The following is a 20,383-nucleotide window of genomic DNA, read 5'->3' as shown; positions in this document are numbered from 1 at the left end:
AACTTGTAAAACATTGAAGGGGCTATGCAGAGGAGTGCTATAGTGTATAGAGATGTGCAGAGGCATTAAATCACAGAATAGGAACAGGTTGTATGAATGCAGCAATTATTTAGATAATTCCAACTACATGTGCTAGATAAAGGGAGAGTCTTTAAAAGCCTGCTTACTTATTGGCTCCTTTCTGAGACATCTTATACTCTATATCAAATACAGGATATGCAATATAGAGCATCCATTTGAGAGGGCCAAATAGTGAATTGGATGACAATGCCAACAGGAACTCCTGCCTACTGCGAGGGGTCTGATGAAAAAGGAAAAGCACAGCAGGAGATGGATATGAGGTTTGCATTTGGCAACATCTATCTCTGAAATCCAGCTTGTTTATGAATCTGCCTCTTGTATTTTAAAAGTTCTCTCATGGATAGCTGTGTTGTTTGCAAAGTGAGATATTGGTATGATGAAAAGAAACAGCATTTATTGAGTCTTACAAGTAGCACAAACATTCCTGCTGTTGCTGCAGCTTTCAGAGACTAAGCTGGGACTCAGTTTTCAGAGACTCTGCTTTTAGGTACTTTTTTCCATGCATTTTGAAACAAACCCAAAAGCTGCTTTATATGACTGTACATAAGAACTTAAATAACTGTCCTCTTGTTTTCATTTTTTCTCTTTTATGTAGAAAATATTGATACACTGATACAATTATTTCATTCCTTTGTGACTATGTAATGTTTTCCACTTGACTATAAGGGTGTCACTATGGTAAAGGATTTTCTTTTACAAGAAAAAAGCAAAAGTACTGATGCTTCTTCTGAGAATGATGATAAAATTGTTCAGTTGTGGGGGGTCATATGTGCTGGTAATTACTTTTATATTTAGAATCGGAAATGACAATCTGAAATCAGAATATCTCATTAGTAGTAGTGCATTTTAATTTCTGACAGGTGAAGTATTCCCAAGGAAATGACAGATGTTAGAACTACAGTGAATTACATATGGCTTAAGATACTTCAAAAAGTGCAAAACATTATAAAAATTCCTTAATTGCCTAGACTGAATCAGTCTTTGCTACTATCCCAAATTTTTACTAGGTGAAAAAAAATTGAAGGCTCTGGCAGACTGCTAAAGAAACTATTTTAGCACATTTTGATCTCTTCTTGCCTAACAGCAGCTATCAACACACCCTTTTTTTCCTTTGTTTTTAGGTTTAAGAAGCAAAAAACATGTTTCAGATTCAAGAGCTTAGCAATCATTTCCTTTCAGATCAAGGCAGATTTGTGAGATATTGGTATGATGAAAAGAAACAAGTGACATGAGTCTGTATCCAAAGAGGCCTTTTGCTTGTTGAAGAGTTCAGAACCAGCCTCACAAAGAGCTTACATGTAACTTGGGTTGGTCTGAAGTCCATACTCAGGACAAAAGCTAAGCTTGGCTTAATCTGATACCATCATTATTTTTGAGACTTCTGGGCCATTATCTGTATATGAGCATGAAGGAATAATGCATTACCTATTCCAGATGACTGAAATGAAGTAGAATCTGGAGTGGCAAGAGGGAAGCTGGATCACCAGACAAAGGCTGGGCAAGAAGAACTTTCTTTGATGTCACCTCCAGTCATGTTTTACATGAAGGCCTTTGAACCTGTGAGGATGAAACTTCCCTCAGGCTCTCTGCTTTTATTCCAGACATGAAGCAATGAGGAATGAGTTTTCAGGACAAACTCTCCCCACAGAATTGACTGCCAAAATATCTGCTCAACAGCCACGTGATGTTTGATGCCCATGGTGTTGTGCCATTGTTCCGGAGACCCTTTCACTGATCCCACTGCCATCTTGCTGGCAGGGGATGTCCCATCTGGTCCTCTTGCTTCCTCATCCATGCTGCATTTTACCCCATTTCTCCCTCCCTTCAAGGAGCTTGGATTGTTATATCCCTACATGAGGGATTTTGAGTATTTTTCTCAAGAATTTAGACATATGCTATAATTTGCCATGTGTTTCACCACTGGTAGTTTTCTGGGAAACAGGCTGTGGATGCCAGCTCCAGATCTGGGTGAGAAGGGTCTCTGAGGGCTTCAGCAGTGATGACTGCTGAATCCTTCTTTCCATCACCAGGATGTGGCACCAGTGTTGTGCCACCCCATGCTAGAACCATCCCACCCCAGATTTTTTTGCTCCTGCCGTGTTTCAGAAAGTTTAATGTTCTGTATTTCTCCAGCCCTGCTATCAATGGCTCATCCTGAAAGAGATGGAGTAAAGTGAAGCAGATCTAAAGAGCTGAGGAGTAAACAGTCTTCACTCTCTCATGAGGGAGAATACATCTTTATTGCCAGAAAAACATCTAAAAATATGGAGTAGAGAGAAAGTCAAATCCCTATGAAATGCATTAACAAAACTCTTCAAGAAAATCAAGGAGGAGATGTTATTATTATGTCTGCATTCAAAACATAGGAGAAATGCACTTGAAACCCTTGAAATTACTCAGAACCCCTGAGTGTGCTGTGAAAGTGGTGCACAGAGAGATCAAACTCCTACAACAGAGAGGGGAAAGGGGCTCTCCAGAGTGTTTGTGGCAGAATCCTGTTTCTATTTCAAATACTGTTTTGTCAATATGTTTGTGTTGCTGTTGTGCTCAGAAGTGCTTGCTCAGAGAGAGATCCCTGCATGCTGGGTGCTCACCAAAGGCCATCCTTGCCCCCCTCTGGACAATATAATAAGCTGACAAGCTTCCCTGGATAGGCATGGACGGGGTGGTAGACAGAGATAGAACAAACAGCAGGTGCCCTCTCCCATGGCAGAGTTTCAGCAGCTGAACTGAAAAAGGCAGCTTGAAAAGGGCAGTGAGGTAGGCACAGAATGCAGAAGCTGAGGAGAGCTTTTGTAGAAATAATTATGTGCCAAAGCACTCAGATGCGCTTTAAAAACTCCATCAAAACAATGTTGCCTGCCTTCTGTGCAGAGACAGACAATGAAACATTCAGTTGTGTTAGGTCAGGTGTGGCAGAACACTGGGAGAAAGCAGACTCCCTACAGTCTGCTCCTGGGATCTGGGCTCCAAAGACATCAAGCAGGTGCTGGGCAGAAACTCCTGGGCTTCCCTGCCATGCAGCACTGCAGAAAAATTTTTCCTACTTAAAATTCAATAAAAAAATTAAAGAATACTGTTCTACCACAGGTTCCCTTTCAGCCTTTGTCATTCAGATACCTGTTTTTCTAGGCAGACAGTCAGGAAACATGTCGGTATTTCAAATAGGATTCAGTCTCCAGGTATGATCAGTGACAGAAACACACAGGATGAATAAACCATTCCCTGTCATTGTTCCCTGGATACTAGCAGTATTTGGGAAGCTATTGGCAGTGATACAAAAGTATTTTTTCCAGTAAGGAAAGACTATTTCAAACCAGGAGAAAAGTGGCAAATCCAGCAAACTGACAGACTCTGTGTGTGTGTGTGAGCATGTGTGTAGGCAAAATGCAATCAGTGCACAAAGGAGGCAAAAAGACAATACCGTAACCTTGCAGCAACATTCTGAGGGCTGTAGAGAGTGTGGTATTTAATTATGCATTGCCTGCGCAAATGCTTCGTCCCCAAATAATCAAATAAACCCTTCAATTTTGTCTTAAGATGTCTAGCCACTCTTCCAGGAGTATCATTTATCATCAAATATACTGGTGCAGATGGAGTAGAAACTATTTTTGAAAAGCAGATCACAGTCAATTGTGAGATCATCTTCTGGCCATGTGTCCCTATTTCTCTTTCTGACCTGCAGACCACCTTCCTTCTCCTCCCTGCTTTTATTTGCTCTCCAAAAGCTAGAACAACTGCTTATTTGGAAAATAGTTTATGGTTTATTTTAATGTGGTTTGGCAAGTTAGCAGTGCCAGGTGCTCTCTGCTCTGAAGGCAGACTGACAGCTGTCACTGAGTCTGTGATCAGCTGGGGTCAGTCTAATGCACAATGTCCATCTCTTGTGCAGTAAAACAAATCCTTTCACCTCTTAGGCATGGGTGGGACCTACCACAGGTGCAGGCAGGCATTTAATGACCCTGCTTTCTTGCTAGATCTTGTGCTGGCACTTTCTAATCTGTTCCCAGGGTGCTGTGCATGGCGGCTGTCCCTTCTGCAGGCAGCTTTGACATTCACTTTCTGTAAGCTTACACTGGGAAAAGCCCCTTTCCCTCCCTGCTCACAACAAGCAAATAAAAAAAAACTGTGGAAAAAAAGTAAAATTAAAAAGAAAAAATCCACTCTCCCATTGCTGCAGGCAGCATCATCTTGCAGTCATTTTCAGAAACACACCGGGCTCCAGCTTAAGGATGACTTATTTTGTTGTTCCCACAACTCTAACAAGAAGGTTGTTTTAAAACCTCATTGCTTTAATGTCTTGAAGCCATTATCAGGCACTGATTACACAGTTACATGCCATCAAGGATGTGATGATCTATGTACATCCTGTGGTCAATTCATTCTCAAGGGTATACAGTGAAAGACTTATCATTCTGTGATTGCCCCCAGCTCAGGCTTCCTCTATCATCTATCATTTGAGCTGTAAGCTTGTTAGAGGAAAGACTATCATTGCATTGGTTGGAAGTACTATGTGTACCTCAAGAATTAAATGAATAATGTGTTGCACTTGTAAAGACTGAATATGGACTTCGAAAGGCAAAAGAAAATAAAATTATTAAGTAGTACAACCGGTGAATTTAAAACAAGTAAAATAAAATTACTAAGTAGTACAACTGGTGAATTAAAAATAAGCAAATAAAAAACTAAAGCTTAATAAAAACATGGGTGATCATGTATTTACATAAGAAACACCTCAGCAGAAGAGAGAGAAAATAAGGGGTATCAGATATGGAGACTATCAGAGCAAATAGTCAGAGAAGGGAATTTGAAAAAGCGTAAACATAAAAGTGAATGTGTTTGGCTTGCCTTGGCTAGCTGCCAGGTACCCAGCAACCCCTCCATCAACAGGACAGGGTGACAAAATGTGAAGAAAACTTGATGTGAAAGCTGACATTAATAAAAGTGTATCTCTCAATTAGCCTTGTTCCTTAAGAAATTAAGCTCAAACTCTTGCTGCAGGGATATGTCAACCATCAGCTCCCTTATCAATAATTTTCAAACTTGCTGTTTGTTTTAAACAGATTTGCCAGACTCCTGAATGTCTCAAAGACACTGCATTTCCACTCATTTTCTTACTCCAACTAGAGTTCAGATTATATTATACCATTTGCCAGAAGAGCCAATGGATGCTCCGTCTGTCTTCAAGGTCCCTTGTGAGTTGTGGTTCACAGCTGATGTTCAGCTGTAAAATGCACAGGGTCAAGTGAAGAGTCCTCTCCTCTTTCAAAGATTGTCTCCTAAGGAGATTATCTGGCATTAACTACTACTAATAAAAAAAACCAACCCAATTGGCTAATGGCAGTTTTCATCAAAAGTAATATTATTACTTTCTTTCTGCAGTGTTCTGTCATGTTTACTGACATGGTGAGTTCATGCTGCAACCTTCATGCAATTCAACTGCCTACAGAAATGCCACTTCTGGAACTAATTCTTGAACTTTTTTTGTCAAAGTAATACTTTCTCTGCAGCAGTTATCATCCACAGTTTCAGTGTGTACTAGACACCACAACTCTTATTCTCACCACTGCTGTTTTATCTGATGGGAAATTTATCTATTTCAACCCAGCAGAAATGTTCCCTTCTTGCTTTTCTAAGGCAAAATTTGCTTATGAAAGGGAAAAAACAAACAAACAGAAAAAACCCCAAACCCAAACTTACAGGAGAATTCATTGGTATAATTTAGGGAGGTTTCAGTGAAATTAATGAGGCGCCATTACCAAGGGAACATGGGCTGATTTCTGCATAATTACTGCTATTTGTATAACCACCCATCCAATGTATTATTTTCACAGGCTTGAAGCAAGAACAAGGCTCCTTTGAGCTGATGTGCATGCATAATACATTTGGATGTCCAAGCACACCCCAGTAGGAGATGAATAGAGACCAGTTCAAAGTCACAGTGCAGCTGCCTGTTGGTTTTCTCAGGAGCAAGGCAGGAGAATAAACCAGGATGTGAACTAATAGGCTGTTCATTTTACTATAATGTCCCGTTGTTATTCATTGACAACAGCTGTGAGGCAAGTTGTGTGACACCCACTGCTGGAATAAAATAGCTCCAAGGGAATTCAATGTATAGGATCCTAAAATGAGGCAGATACCACATAGAAAGAAAAATCGTGTCCCTGTCTGCTCCTACAAGGGAAGTGAGGTTCTTGCTCCACTATTTACAGTACCGGGGCCTGTTCTTGTGTAATGCCAGCACAGCTCCCTATGCTGGAAGAGTTCACCAAGATATTTTCAGTCATTTATCAGCACTCCTGGCTAGCTGGGGAGGTGCCACTTGACTGGGGTTTGGCAGATGTGACAGCCATCTACAAGAAGGGCCATAAGGAGGATCCAGGGAATGAGAGGCCTCTCAGCCTGATGGGGAAAGTTATGGAGCAGATCATCTTCAGTGCCATCACACACCAACCAGGGATCAGGCTGGGCATGCATGTCTTCCGGAAAGGCAGGTCCTGCTAGACCAATTCCTTCCTTCCTTCCTTCCTTCCTTCCTTCCTTCCTTCCTTCCTTCCTTCCTTCCTTCCTTCCTTCCTTCCGACACTTCCTTCCGACACTTCCTTCCGACACTTCCTTCCGACACTTCCTTCCGACACTTCCTTCCTTCCTTCCGACACTTCCTTCCTTCCTTCCTTCCTTCCTTCCTTCCTTCCTTCCTTCCTTCCTTCCGACACTTCCTTCCGACACTTCCTTCCGACACTTCCTTCCGACACTTCCTTCCTTCCTTCCTTCCTTCCTTCCGACACTTCCTTCCGACACTTCCTTCCTTCCTTCCTTCCTTCCTTCCTTCCTTCCTTCCTTCCTTCCTTCCTTCCTTCCTTCCTTCCTTCCTTCCGACACTTCCTTCCGACACTTCCTTCCTTCCTTCCTTCCTTCCTTCCTTCCTTCCTTCCTTCCTTCCTTCCTTCCTTCCTTCCTTCCTTCCTTCCTTCCTTCCTTCCTTCCGACACTTCCTTCCGACACTTCCTTCCGACACTTCCTTCCTTCCGACACTTCCTTCCTTCCTTCCTTCCTTCCTTCCTTCCTTCCTTCCTTCCTTCCGACGCTTCCTTCCGACGCTTCCTTCCGACACTTCCTTCCGACACTTCCTTCCTTCCGACACTTCCTTCCTTCCTTCCTTCCTTCCTTCCTTCCTTCCTTCCGACGCTTCCTTCCTTCCTTCTGCCACTTCCTTCCTTCCTTCCTTCCGACACTTCCTTCCGACACTTCCTTCCTTCCGACACTTCCTTCCTTCCTTCCCCACTATTTTTTCATTTTAATATATTTTTACTATTCAGAATAAATCTCTGCAGATGAAAACAACTGCTGTCATTGATACAATCATCAGCACCCCCCTCCACCAAATCAAAGCCAAGCCATTGTTGGAGTTTGTTCTTCTGCTTTTGAAAAAATGTATTCGCATTTTTCATGCTGCTACTATTCCCAGTGCAAACAATTCCCAGATACTTTATTCTGCCAGTGGGAATGAGAAAAATGTAACATAATCTTAAAGATGGGTAATGACAGGAGGCTTTCTACCAACTTTGTTGCAGGCCAGGGTGAGAGCAAACACTGCTTGCAAAGATCAAGTGGAGACCACTGAACCTTCACGAACGTGGATTCCATGGCACTGTGAAATCACCAGCTCCCTGTGGCCTCAATGGATTTTCCCTTGGCTAATGCAGAACAATTGCTTTAAACTACACTGATCAGACCAAACAGAGACAAGAGGGGTAAGGTAGAGCTTTCTCATCCCCTTGATGTCCTCTTTGCCTGACCCAAGAAAAGTGACCAAATCTTAGGTGGTATGGAGTGTCTTGATTTCCTCCACCCCATCTGATTCAACTTGAATCTGTTTCTCCAGGAAAGGACCTATGCGTGGAAAATAAAATGTGTCTTTTCTCCTGTATGACTACTGACAATAGTGCCAAAGTACAAACAAATACAAACCCCAGTTTGTGAGGGAGAATTTCTGTGTTGCCCTGTAGTAGCTAAATTTCAGTCTCCTTAGGAGAGGAACTGGCAGAGAAATTGAAAGGGGGGTTGGGAGGGGATGTTAGGAAGATGTTTCTAATGTACTATCTAAAGGTCTCTTCAGTGAAATTTGAATCCACAATCATGGCCTTGATTTCCACGGAGGATATCTTGCAGTACAGTCAGTCAGAGCATGGTGCTAATAGCACCAACTGGGTTGTGGGTTTGATACCCTCATGGGCCATTCACTTCAGATTTGGGCTTGACGATCCTTTAGGCGTCCCTTCTAACTCAGAAGATTCTGTGGTTCTGTGAAATTTCACCTTATTTTTGTTCTAGGCCATTCTACTCTGCCCTGCTACATAAAAACATTCAGACAGGATTTGCCAGTTGAAAAATTATTTCCTTTATAGTTTTGGCCAGTGGTGTTGGAAATGTCTCAGGTCACTCAGTTCTCTTCCTACTCAGAATGGAGAACATTTGACTGCAACCGTCCCTAGACAAGTCTCTGAACCTCTTTCTTCATGTGAAGCCAAGAGTGCTGGTAACCCTGAGCATTCCTGCCCTGACCTGCTGCCTCAGGGCCAGTGTGGACAGGCAATAGCTCAGCACATCCTTTTGTTACATTTCACTGAAAAACGCTCCAGTCAGGCTAGCCCTGCTATTTGACTCAAAAGCATCTGTAATACAGAGATCATCAATTATATATCAAAGTATCATCTAAATCCATTCCCTTCAGTTCCTTAAAAATTAATAAATTCATTGGTATGAGGTGGCAGGACGTGACAGTAATGAATGATATCTTGAGGCCGTAGAAAATAAACAGATTTCTATGTTTATTTAGAAAAAATTATGTGTATTAATGTGCTTAATTTTTATTTGTCAAAAGAAATTTAAAAAAAAACATTTGGTAGAGAAAATAATTTCTCCATTCCCTCCAATGGAATACTGTATAGTATGTTATTACACTTGGTTTCACACTGTAAAATATCCATATCTGGTGTTAATGCAATTGATATTTCTGTCCATATTAATTTTTTCAGGGTGTTACTCAATAATCTTCATAAAAAATTAGAATATTTGAAAAGAAATTTTGAATCAATTTTTCTCTTTATAATAAAAGTAAACTATGGAATTCTGGGTCTTGTTTTAAAACTGTAGGGAACATAAAGTTCAACAAAAACTAGAATAAAGCATACAGAATTTAATAAAGTACAGAAAAACTTCCCTAGGCTCCTTTTAGCTTATTTCCAGCAAAAGACCTTCAGACTTTCCCAGAGCATAGCTCTTTTATCTAGATGATAGCTGTTATCAGTAAGATTTTCATATCGGGAAGGTATGTTAGGAAACCCATTGGCTCTCAGATGTTCTCGTTCCTGCACTCCTCCTCTCCCTCCCCAGAGCTGTGGACAATCCCTTCCCTACAGGCTGCTTCTCTTTCTCTTCACAGTAAGGATGACCATTCATGTATAAAGTAAGACTCTTTCCTATGGTCTAGTCTTTATAAAGCAGGTAAGTGATTTCCTGACCCAGATTCCTCAAGTGGGGCTTCCTGGTCCTCCTTGCTTGTGCAGCACCACATCTCAGAGAGGTTGCCCCAAGCCCATCTCTCCCCACATCACCAGCTCAGGGGCAGCTCTTCCTCTCTCTGGAGGTCCTGGCTCTGCTGCTCAAGCAGCATTCAGAGATTGGTTTGGGGTGTCTGTTTTTGTTGCTTGAAATAATTTGAAAACAGAGAAGAGGAGGCACTTATCCATCTGTCACAACAAACAGACACTCCAGTGATTGATTGCCTGTGGCCCTCAGCATGAGAGCAAGCACAGGGCTGTCTTTGCCAGCTCATCCAGCCACTGCCTGGGAAAATGGGCTGTTTCAGGGGAACAGAGACTGAGGAGTGATAAACGGGAAATTTAGCCCAAAGTGGGGAGCATGGAGGAGAAAGCCTGGAAACCTGTGTCACTTTTAGCTCAAAGCTGCAAGAAGGGCAGCTTCCCCTTGCTCCTCTAATGGAGGATCTGTGACTGTGGGGTTTGGGGGAGCAGGTCAGGAACCACCAGCAAGGGTTATGCTGGTTTGGTGGGGAGAGCTATGGGGACAGCTACAGCTTGATGAAGGCACTGTGACCTCTCACACTGAGCTCCTTTGGGAAAATGCCTCAGTCCCTCCAGAGCAGTATTACAGGGAAGCAGCCCCCAGCACATATTGTGCCTGTGGTCTGGATAGCTATGGTGGCTGCAAACTGGGAAAACCTTTCTGGTTCAGAGGGGAAGGAGTACTGGGACAGCCTGCACTGCTGCAGAGACAAGGGCTCAGCTGGGTGGTAACATCACTGCTCAGAGTGTTTTATCTCAGTGACTGATCCCCTTTCTCAACAGCTCTGCTCAAAGTGCTCCGGGCCCACAGCAGCCCTCCTTGGGAGTACTCACCTTTGCAGCCCTGCACAGCACACAGGATCATAGATCCCTCGGCTGGAAAAGACTCTTGTCTAACCATTAAACCAGCCCTGCCAAGTCCACCACTAAACTATGTCCCGCAGCACCACAGCCATACATCTTTTAAAAACCTCCAGAGATGGAGACTAAACCACTTCTCTGGGCAGCCTGTTCCAGTTTTGAAAGTAGTCCAATCATTTTACATTAAGAGTCATCTTCAGATTTGAAAATTATTATGGGAATGATTCCAAATATTTTCTTACTGGTCATGTGCTGCTTTGTTTGTCATCACTCCTCGCAGCATTTTCTCTAGAAGCAGTCCTGACACTTGGAGAAGAAGCAAAATGAAACATAACAGAGCAGTTGAACAACTTCACCCAGAAGGAAAGTAAACCCCTCAAGAGCAAAATCCCTTTGTCCAGTATCTCTTTTGCACTTTGCACCCTGAAAAAATATTGTCACTGTGCAACTGTGATAAATGAACAGGCAAACCTGCATGAAGGTCAGCCTTTCCCAGAGTTTTGTTTAGGGTTGTCTTTACAGAAGGTACTTAGAAAACTCCCTTGCCTTCCTTTTCATGCTGTTTGTATTCAAATCCATAAATATGCAGCAATATCTTGAGTTTAAAAAGCAGGCAAGAGTGTCCTAGTAAGCAGAGATAGTAGCAGAGTTTATTTTCAGCATATATTTGTGTTTGGACTTTGGAAGAGTACATGAGACATAGTATTCTGCTGATAAAACTTGCAACACTGTAGACTAAAAATCAGGTTATTTATATCTGTTAAAAGGGATTTAGAAAACATTACATATAGCAAACTGCTTGAGCTTAGGGCCCATATACTCAGAAAAGAAGACTAAACATGTTTTCCATGATCCATAGGCACTCAATCCTTTTCTTTCATACACATGCTATATAAATTTAATCCTGTAAACATCTTTTTCTGAACTGTACAGTAAATACTAATTCATTCAGCACTGTGAAGACTTAGCATGTCTTCTTGGGGAGATCAAGCTTCATTGTTGAAACCAATGAAGTAGACCATGGAGAACTTCACTTTGTGAACATTTATACTATACTGTGTTGCTGAATAGGGCAGAAAACATTGGTAGCAAAAATGCAGCTTAGTCCTTATTTCCAGCTCAAGACAAAGTGATGATGAGTTGCTTGAAGAACCAACTAATTCCTGATACAAAGGTTCTGTGTTGGCAGCTCATGAGGATTTTGTGGAGCTCTGGTCAGCAGACAGAGGACATGGGCAGCAGTGCTGATGGACACTCAGGGTGGCTGTGCTGCCATGGAGAAGGCAGCTTGTTTCCAGCCACAGTCCTGGGACTCTGCAGAGGCAGGTGAACACCTGAGAGAGTGCCAAGATAATTGGATGGGAAACAACTTACCAGGACTCATCTGACAAGCCTTTACCACTCCTACCTTACTTAATACCTCCAAAAATTTGGACCTGTTTCATACCACATTTTAAATCTATTCTAGACTTGCTGGCTTTTGTGTCCTTTTGCACAGTCCACTTCTGTAATGTGGACTTTCTTTTTATTTGAAAGCCTGCCCTCCCATTCCATTTGGTTTGTTAATGTTTATACCACCTGTTGCCATAGCACTTAAAACCAAAGTTATTGGGAAGGTGCCCTAATTAGATAAACACCCCCTGCAGAAAGGGTTGGCCTTTAGGATGCTTTGTTTTGCTGGTCAGTGATGGGGTTTGTCTTCACTTAGTGAGTTGGTGTGGAGGGAAGGACATCCAGAAGTGCTGCATGGCTGGGCTGCTCGAGCATCCCTGTGGGGCTGCTGAAGCACAATGAGCTGAACCACTGGGTGATGGTGGTGGTGCTTTTTCCTTGGGCATGGAGGGGCAGGGAGCCCTCCCTCTCTCACTGGGTGCTCAGGGCCAGGACTTCACACAGGACAACAGGAAATGGGGATTAACAGCTCCCCATGTTCAGCTCTGGATTTTGCAACAGGCAGGTGGGGTCTGCAGGGTGAAGCATCCCTGGCAAGGAATGTGCATGGACAAGGCTGAGCCCTGTTATTTTTTTCCAGCCTTTTTTCCTCAGCTGTGAGCCTGCTCAGCCTCAGCCCCAGTCTAGGGTTTGCCCAGGGCAGACTGCACCCAGCCCAAGGCACAGGCTCTGCTCTGCTTTCTGTCTCTGTTTTGCAGCAGTTTGGGTGTTGTTATCTGAGTGGGGAGGAAACCTCCTGAACTGGGTGTTAGTGTGGTGCTACTAGATTTGAAGGAACAGTAGAAATAAAACGTTTGAAATTTTGTGGTAAATCACAGCTCTGACAGAACTGGTGGTGGAAACACATAGCAGAAATATGAAAGTTCAGGAAAATTACTCACCTTGATGCATTCACCTCAGTGGTTAAACATCAATTGGGACCCAGCCAGATGCTCTGGGCAGCAGGTACAGCACAAGTGACACAAAAAATCAGCCTTGAGGGACCTGTCTGCACTGACTGGCAGGAGGGAAAAGAAAGAAATGAAACTGAAACATGATGCAAACTGTCACAATAATAGCTGAAAAGGGTAATACTGGAGAGACGGAATAGGTTTTAAAGGTTCATAAATATTTAGAGATTTTTTCTTTTAAGAAAACATCTAAACAGGAGCAGAGGAAGAGGTGGGATCTCCAAAATCAGAGTGTTCTCTGATGGGTATTTGCTTGTGAGAATTTATCAGTAATGGCAACATCTGCAAACAACTCCTGACAGAGCAGATAAGGACAGAGAAATATTGCAAGTTGCTTTAATAATTAGTTTTTCTTCTTCTTCTTTCTTTTTTCCCCCTTTTTTTTCCTCTTTTCTTATTTTGTAGTTTTATTCCCAGTTCCATAAATAAAGTACATTACTCCTGTGTTCTGTGGCAATAACTATGATTTTGCTTTTCCCTTGAGATGGGTCTAGCACTGAATGGGGTTACAAGGTGAGCTGACTCTGGGGGATCCTGTGCTACCAGAACAGCACATCTGGTTAAAGGCTGGGCTGCAGCAGGGAAAGATGGGTTGTTCAGGGATCACAGCCGTGTGGTGGGGCCATGATCTTCATTCCTCAGCCATGGACTGGTGATGTATCCAAACTATGTCATTGACTTGCCTGGGATTTCCTTCAGGGCAAACCCAAATGCAAATGTCCTACACTATGCACAGACCTGCAGTTGTCATTTTGCACAGGCACACTGACTTCAGGACCTGAGGCAAGCTCTGCTGCCTGTTAAACTCACCAGGAGCTCTGTAACTGCCTCCAGTGAGGCAGCTCTTTTTGTGCCATGTTCGTACGGGAGCGATGATCCGAAGGCAGCGAGCAGAGATGCATCAGGATTTCTGCACAAAGCACTCAGCAGCTCTGCATGAGAACTGGCATCGCATTAGCAGGGGGGCTTGTGGCTTTTCTCAGCTCTCTGAGTCATGCTGGAGGGTTTTGCCCCTGCTGCTATTATTCTATATAGATAATGAAGAAAGGCAAAACATGTAAAGAAAGAGCTCATTTTTCACACGTCAGCGTAGGCTGTCTGTATGCCAAAGTGCAGATGAGAAAAGCCTGTACTCACTACTCTGTCAGTTGCAGTAATTGTTAACTGCATTTGTACCCTACTTATTTAATGAAGTGGCTTGCTAATGGTGTATGCTTTGTATGTATATAAACATTAGCAAATAACAGCCCACTGTGGAGTTCAACACTGCCAGTATCAAAGTGCAACCATTCTCAGCAATGTACTTGTATCAGTGCTAGTTTTCAATTAAAACTGTAATTTTATACACTGCAATTTCTGCATGTTAATAAATTCAGCTCCAGATCTCCTAAAAAAAGGACATGGAACTGTTGGAGTGAGTCCAGAGGAGACCATGAAGATGGTCAGAAAGCTGGAGCTCCTCCTTGTTACACTTAAAATTTACATTGAGGTCAGTCAGTCCTCACCCTTGAACTATCTGCAGAAATTCCCTGTGACTGTTCATTGAGGATAGGAGCAGAAAAGAAAAAATCCCTGTGGTCAGTAACTTCCCCTTAACCTCTGGATGGGATCCACAAGTCTGTGCTGCAGCCACCATCAATATATGGCTTTCTGCAATATAGGGCTTTCAGCCATATGTGGCTTTCAGCTGGCTTTTTTGGGGTACACAGTGACTCCTAAAATAAACATGTTATTGTCCTAAGCTGTGTCTATTGGGGAAGATGATACATTTTCAATTATGAGACCAGGTAAAGGATTTCCCTGGCTCATATCTGTATTTAGTTAGTGCAGGTTGGTCCTATGGAAGCTGCACAGCACTTGGCCCTGGGTTTCTGCTGTGGAAATCATGTGCATGCTCCTCTGCCCCAAAGCTGGGGTTGCTCTTTTCTTTTGTGTGTTATTTCAGTTTCTAAGCATAAGGCAGTTGGAGAGCTGTGTTTTAGACCATCTGAGTCGTGTTTCTATAGAGCGAGGTAAAAGATCTGTGTCCTGAAGTGGGACATCTGTTTAAGAGAGAGATTCTGCGATCATCTGGACTGGGCATGGGTGAAATATTAGAGTGAATGAATTGAAACAATAAAAGACATACCAAGGGATAAAGAAAATTATAGATGCTCAAAGGTTCAGTGTATAAACTTCGTTCTTGGCCCTTTATATTTTCTGCATTGACAATCCTGGAGTCTGGAGGGTCTGTCTTTTATTTGTTCACTGCAAAAGGAGATTAGGAAGGCCATATAAACATCCTTATATAGCTACATAGATGGCAATGAACATGGTAAAAGCATAATTGGAAGAACAGAAGATCAGTCAAACGAAGAGCAAAGTATCATTTTCACACCCAGTTCCTCCAGTAAAACTCATGGAAGTCTGTTTTGGGGTTGGATACCACTCTTTGATATAATCAACAATATTTAGAGCCTATGGAATGAGTCACACAACAAAAAGGTACTTAGGCAGAGAGTAAGTCAAATGTGAATATATTAAGTTAAAAGCGAACTCATTTATTATTTGAGAAGAGCAGGCAATCATACTTCTTGTACATGCAGATCCTCAGGAAGCATAAACCTGCATTACATGAGGCAGTAGAAACCTGTCTGGTCTGCAAAGGCACAAGGATTTCTAAAATGAATGAAGTGAATTGATGCTGACTTGTATCTTGGAAGATTATTTTTTATCTAGCTCTGCAAGCAGACAGAGAGAAATTAATTGAGTTACCTGAACGTGGTGTCACTTCTGCTGCTTTTGATGGCCAGGAGATCTCTGTGGAACAAGGGAATATAGAGCCATGGGAGAGCTGTGTCCTGTGGGACAGGCCAGATGGCAGCAGACACCTCTGGGCTGGTGACTGAACTGTGTCCACTGCCTTGAGGGGAATCCTTTCTGAAAAATATAGCAACCAAACAGGAAGCTTCAGTTTCACTCAGGTGTTTGGCCTTTTCCCACCTGGACTTTTCAGTCCCTTTGAAAGGTGTGGGTGAGGCAGAACATGCCAAAAGCTGAAAGGTGGCATTGATAAGAAGGGTGACTTGAGAATGCCACTGCTGAGGGATATGTTGAAAGTACTGCCTTAGTCTTAGGCAGAAAGGATAAATGTAGTGAAGGGCAAAACAGATTTCTAACACAAAATTCTAAAAGTAGCCTAAAATAAGCCCAACAACTAAGTGCTTTCCATGTTCAGTTGTTTTCCACAGATGGCAAGATGTGTTCAGTTTAATTATAGAAAAGAAGATGTAAGTCTGATTTTGGAGAAAAAAATTGACTCTATAGGTATATAGTGACAGAGATGTTGGAGACTCTGTCATACCCCTCATCAGAAAATTTCAAGAAGTGACTGGACAATGTTGACTGATCTGACAGTGTTGTCTCTCTATCAGTGTGGGCAGGGACCAAATAGCCTTTTGAATTTCTGTTTCGCAGGTGATTTTCTCCCCTGCTGATCATAGCAGCATTCACAAGTAGTTTCCCAAGAGAGCAGCCTAATGCACTACAATAGCAATGCAAAACAGGAAAAATGAATTGAAGACAATGGTGCTCTGAGTAAAAAATGAACAAGCTCTTGACTCCAGGGCTGTATATAGACCCTGTGCAATCTTGAACAGTTTTGACTTGTCCTTCTGTTAAAATGTTTAATAAGCAATTTTAAATGCTGGCCTTTGGTATCACTCCAGAGGAGATCAAGGGACTGCACATTCAGGGCTGTGCATGTGCTGCTGTGCTCAGAGCCTTAGAGAACATTTTCATTCTCTTTGATACAATACCACGTTTTGCAAGTGTTAATATGTCATTTTAGCTCTGGAGAAGGTGATTTTCTTGCTAGCTTTTCATGTGAAGCTGAATGGCTCATTACAGCATGGGCTGTGAATTTTTGTGCAGGGACTGTTAAAAAATTTCATACCAATTATTAGGAGTGGGAGAATCTCATCTATTTAGGTTGACATCTGTGTCTAAAGAAAAATGCTCATCTTATATAAGCAGGGTTCAATAGTGAGACAGAGTTCCAGGAATGCTAATATAATATTCTGCCTCAACATGAATTGGGACCTGGTATTTATTAGATAATAAAGCCTGAAAATGGATTTCAAATGGGAAAAAATATAACTGGGGAAAGGAATACTTTGTATTTGAATGGACAGCTTATTCTTCATACAATACTAGTTTCTAAAGGCCATATTTGTTGCTGTAGGGGAAAAGGAATTGCTGAATCTAATAAATAATTTTAATGTAGATATGTGCTTGAAATTTCTTTGGTAAGTAGTTTTTATGTCTTGGTATTTTGGGAGACCAGGTATAGCCTAGAACTACAGCAAAATGAAGATAATAACATTTTACTACTGCCAGTAAAACTTAACCACTCAAGGAGAAGGGAATCAACATTACCAATTGCTTAGTGACAATAAAGGCTTGAAGTGATATGAAATTAATTCCCTTTCTCCATCAGCATACTGTAATGAAGGAAATGTAATGGAATGTGAGTTGAATGCACCAGAAGCTGTTCCTATTAGGGTGAGAAGAATACTTTCTGATAATTGGCATTGTTTGTTCAGCCTACATGAATCCTTTGCACTCTCCAGAAAAAAATATTTTCTGAATAATAATAAAAACAAAAAAGTGAAGCCATATAGGCTGATTTCTGAGTGTACTTCTCAGGGACTCCTAAAGAAAAGAAAAACAAGAGCACTTTGAAGAATGAGATGATTATATTATTTGTGAGAGCTATAATTGTGTTATATTGTGGCCAGTGAAAATAGTGTTCAAAATTTCTGAAACATAGAAGTTTATTAGTGAACTTTGACATACATCATAAATACTGAGGGACTGGGGGATTCTTTCATAAACAAGGTAATAACTACTATTTTCACCTAAACAATGTAGTCACCTTTTGCTTATTGACTATGGCTTTTCAAGATATATTAATTTTGTTATTCTATCATGAGGAAAAATATTCCAAACACAATTTCTAATTTTCTTGGACATTGTAGCTTTGTCCTGGTTCTAAAACTGCATCTTCTCAGAGGAAGCTGGATTGCAGCATGATTGCAGTGCTCTGACTATGAATGTGATGCCAGTTTAGTCACTCCATGCTGCAAGCCATGGAGAGCATCTTTCTTCTGAATCTCTCCATCTGCACTGGCCACTGCAGCCAGGGAAATGTCCCTGCCCTCTCTGTGTCATCCCAGCCTGGTCAGCCAGCAGCCAAACCCCAGGCAGCTGCTCATCCACCAGCGGGACTGGGGAGAGAATGGGAAGGGTGAAAGCTGGAAAAGTCATGCATGGATACAAAGACAGTTAAATAGGGAGAGCAAAAAGCCAGGGACACAGGCAAAGCAAAACCAGGAATTCATTCAGTGCTTCCCATGGGCAGGCAGGCGTTCAGCCATCTCCAGGAGAGCAGGGCCCCACCACGTGTGACAGTGACATGGGGTGACAAACTCCTTCACTCCAAATGTCTCCTGCTCCCTTCCTCCTCCCCCCAGTTTATACACTGAGCGTGATGTCAGATGGTCTGGAATGTTCCTTTGGTCAGTTGGGGTCACCTGTCCTGGCTGTGCCTGCCCCCAGTCCCCCATGCAACCCCAACTTCCTCAGCATGGCAGCAGGAAAGGCAAGAAAGGCCTTGGCAGCCCATGAAGAGATCCTGCAGAGCAGAGTTATCTGTGGCACACAGCAGCATCACTTACCTTGCCTCTTCTACACCAGTGTTCCCAGGGGAAGGAAACCATAGACTGAGAGCAGCATGAGGAATCCCAGGAGTCATATCAAGTCTGAGCAGGAGATGAAAGAAAGATAATGTCAGTTCTCTCTTTGTGCTGTTCTGGGTGGCACACAAGCTGACAAACTGAAATCCTCTGCAGCTGGTAAAGTGAGATTTTCATGCTGCCACAAAAAAAGGTGTTGTTTTTCAAAAGCTAAATACCCTTGTCTGTAAGAACAGCAAGACATCATCATACACACCCCAAGCTGTATTCCAGAAGTTAGTCATATTGACTGGATGAGCAGTGGAAGCAGGATTGCTCTTTTCATCTGGCATCTCCCATGAGCCCTTCTTGACTCACAAAAGCCAAGTCCAGGAGGGCACCTTTCCTAGCTGGCTTGCTGACTAATTGTGAAAAGAAATTATAGTAAACAACCTTTAGGAATTCCCTGCTTACTTTCCCCCACAGTAACAGTAGGGTATTTCCAGCTGAGGTGTGAGACATTGAAAGGTCCCACAAGGATTAGGGTTATGAATCAAGAGATTTTTCCTAAAGGCCTGTAGAATAACTAACTCATCTGTTAGTTAACTGGCTGGTGATTCACTGAGAACATCAATAACAACTTTTTTCTTTTGTCTCTATCTAATTTAACCCCTAGCCTCTTGAATGCTATGGGTCCCTAAATCTCACAATTCCTTAAAGTGAATTAAAGTAAAATCTTTACCTTAAGTAGAGTCATATTGCTTCAACTTGCCAGTCCTGCTGGTCTCTCCTGAAAAGTCTGTTCCTCATCTTCCTGTAATAATTATACAATTTGGACAATAAGTATCATCAGAACTGGACTAGTAATGACTCTTTGATTAGACTTTTGCAATTTCAATTAATCTGGCTTTGCATTAAAAGGTGCAATGCTTTAGTCCACTGAAATTGTGTGGGGTATTTTGTCTTGAGGCTTAGTTTCAATTTGGATTCCCTCTATCCATACCTTCTGTGTTCTTCAGCCAATAGCTGATGTCTGAAATTGGGCACTCCCTGCTAATTTAGGATATGCAGTAGCATTTGGTGCACATCAATATTCAACAACCCTTTCACTGTAGTTTCTAGATAGCAGAAATTTTCTGTCGTGTCTCAGATGTGATGCTAACACAGCTCTTGTGGTGTTGTGGAAAAAGGGGTGCATTTTCCTCTTCAGAGAGGCAACACTGCTCCCTTACACCCTGCAGGCTGGTGGTCACATTGCAAACGAAAATATGTTTCCTGAGGATTTGGATCTGTTGAGGTGAATGATTTTTCTCACAGTGTTGTACTTTTTCTGCTTCCCCATACTTTTTATCAGTCAATAGAAGACCAGTGTGAAAAATGCCCTTCTGTATTGTGTTTAAAGGCCATACAGCCCCTGTAAAGAAGAAAAAAAAAAGAAAAAAGCATTTGAGCTTTGCTTTTCTTTGCAGAAGTCTCCATTTATGACTGAAAGTTTGCAAAGAAATTTAATTTCAATTGTCAAGAATTTAATTTCAAATTTCAAGAAATTTTCAATTTTTTAATTGATAAGATGTCACAGATATATTTTATGAAAAATCCTTTTGCTAGGATTTTTCTCCTGAGAAGTTGAGAGGCCTCAGAAATGAAATGTAAACAATGATTATCTGCTGCTGTGGAATGCAACAGGTGCATCTTTGATTGGTCTCATGTGGTTGTTTTTAATTAATGGCCAAGCACA

The sequence above is a fragment of the Ammospiza caudacuta genome, chromosome 2, assembly GCF_027887145.1.
Source record: "Ammospiza caudacuta isolate bAmmCau1 chromosome 2, bAmmCau1.pri, whole genome shotgun sequence".
In the NCBI taxonomy this organism is placed as follows: Eukaryota; Metazoa; Chordata; class Aves; order Passeriformes; family Passerellidae; genus Ammospiza; species Ammospiza caudacuta.
Note: the sequence above shows the minus strand (reverse complement) of the source record.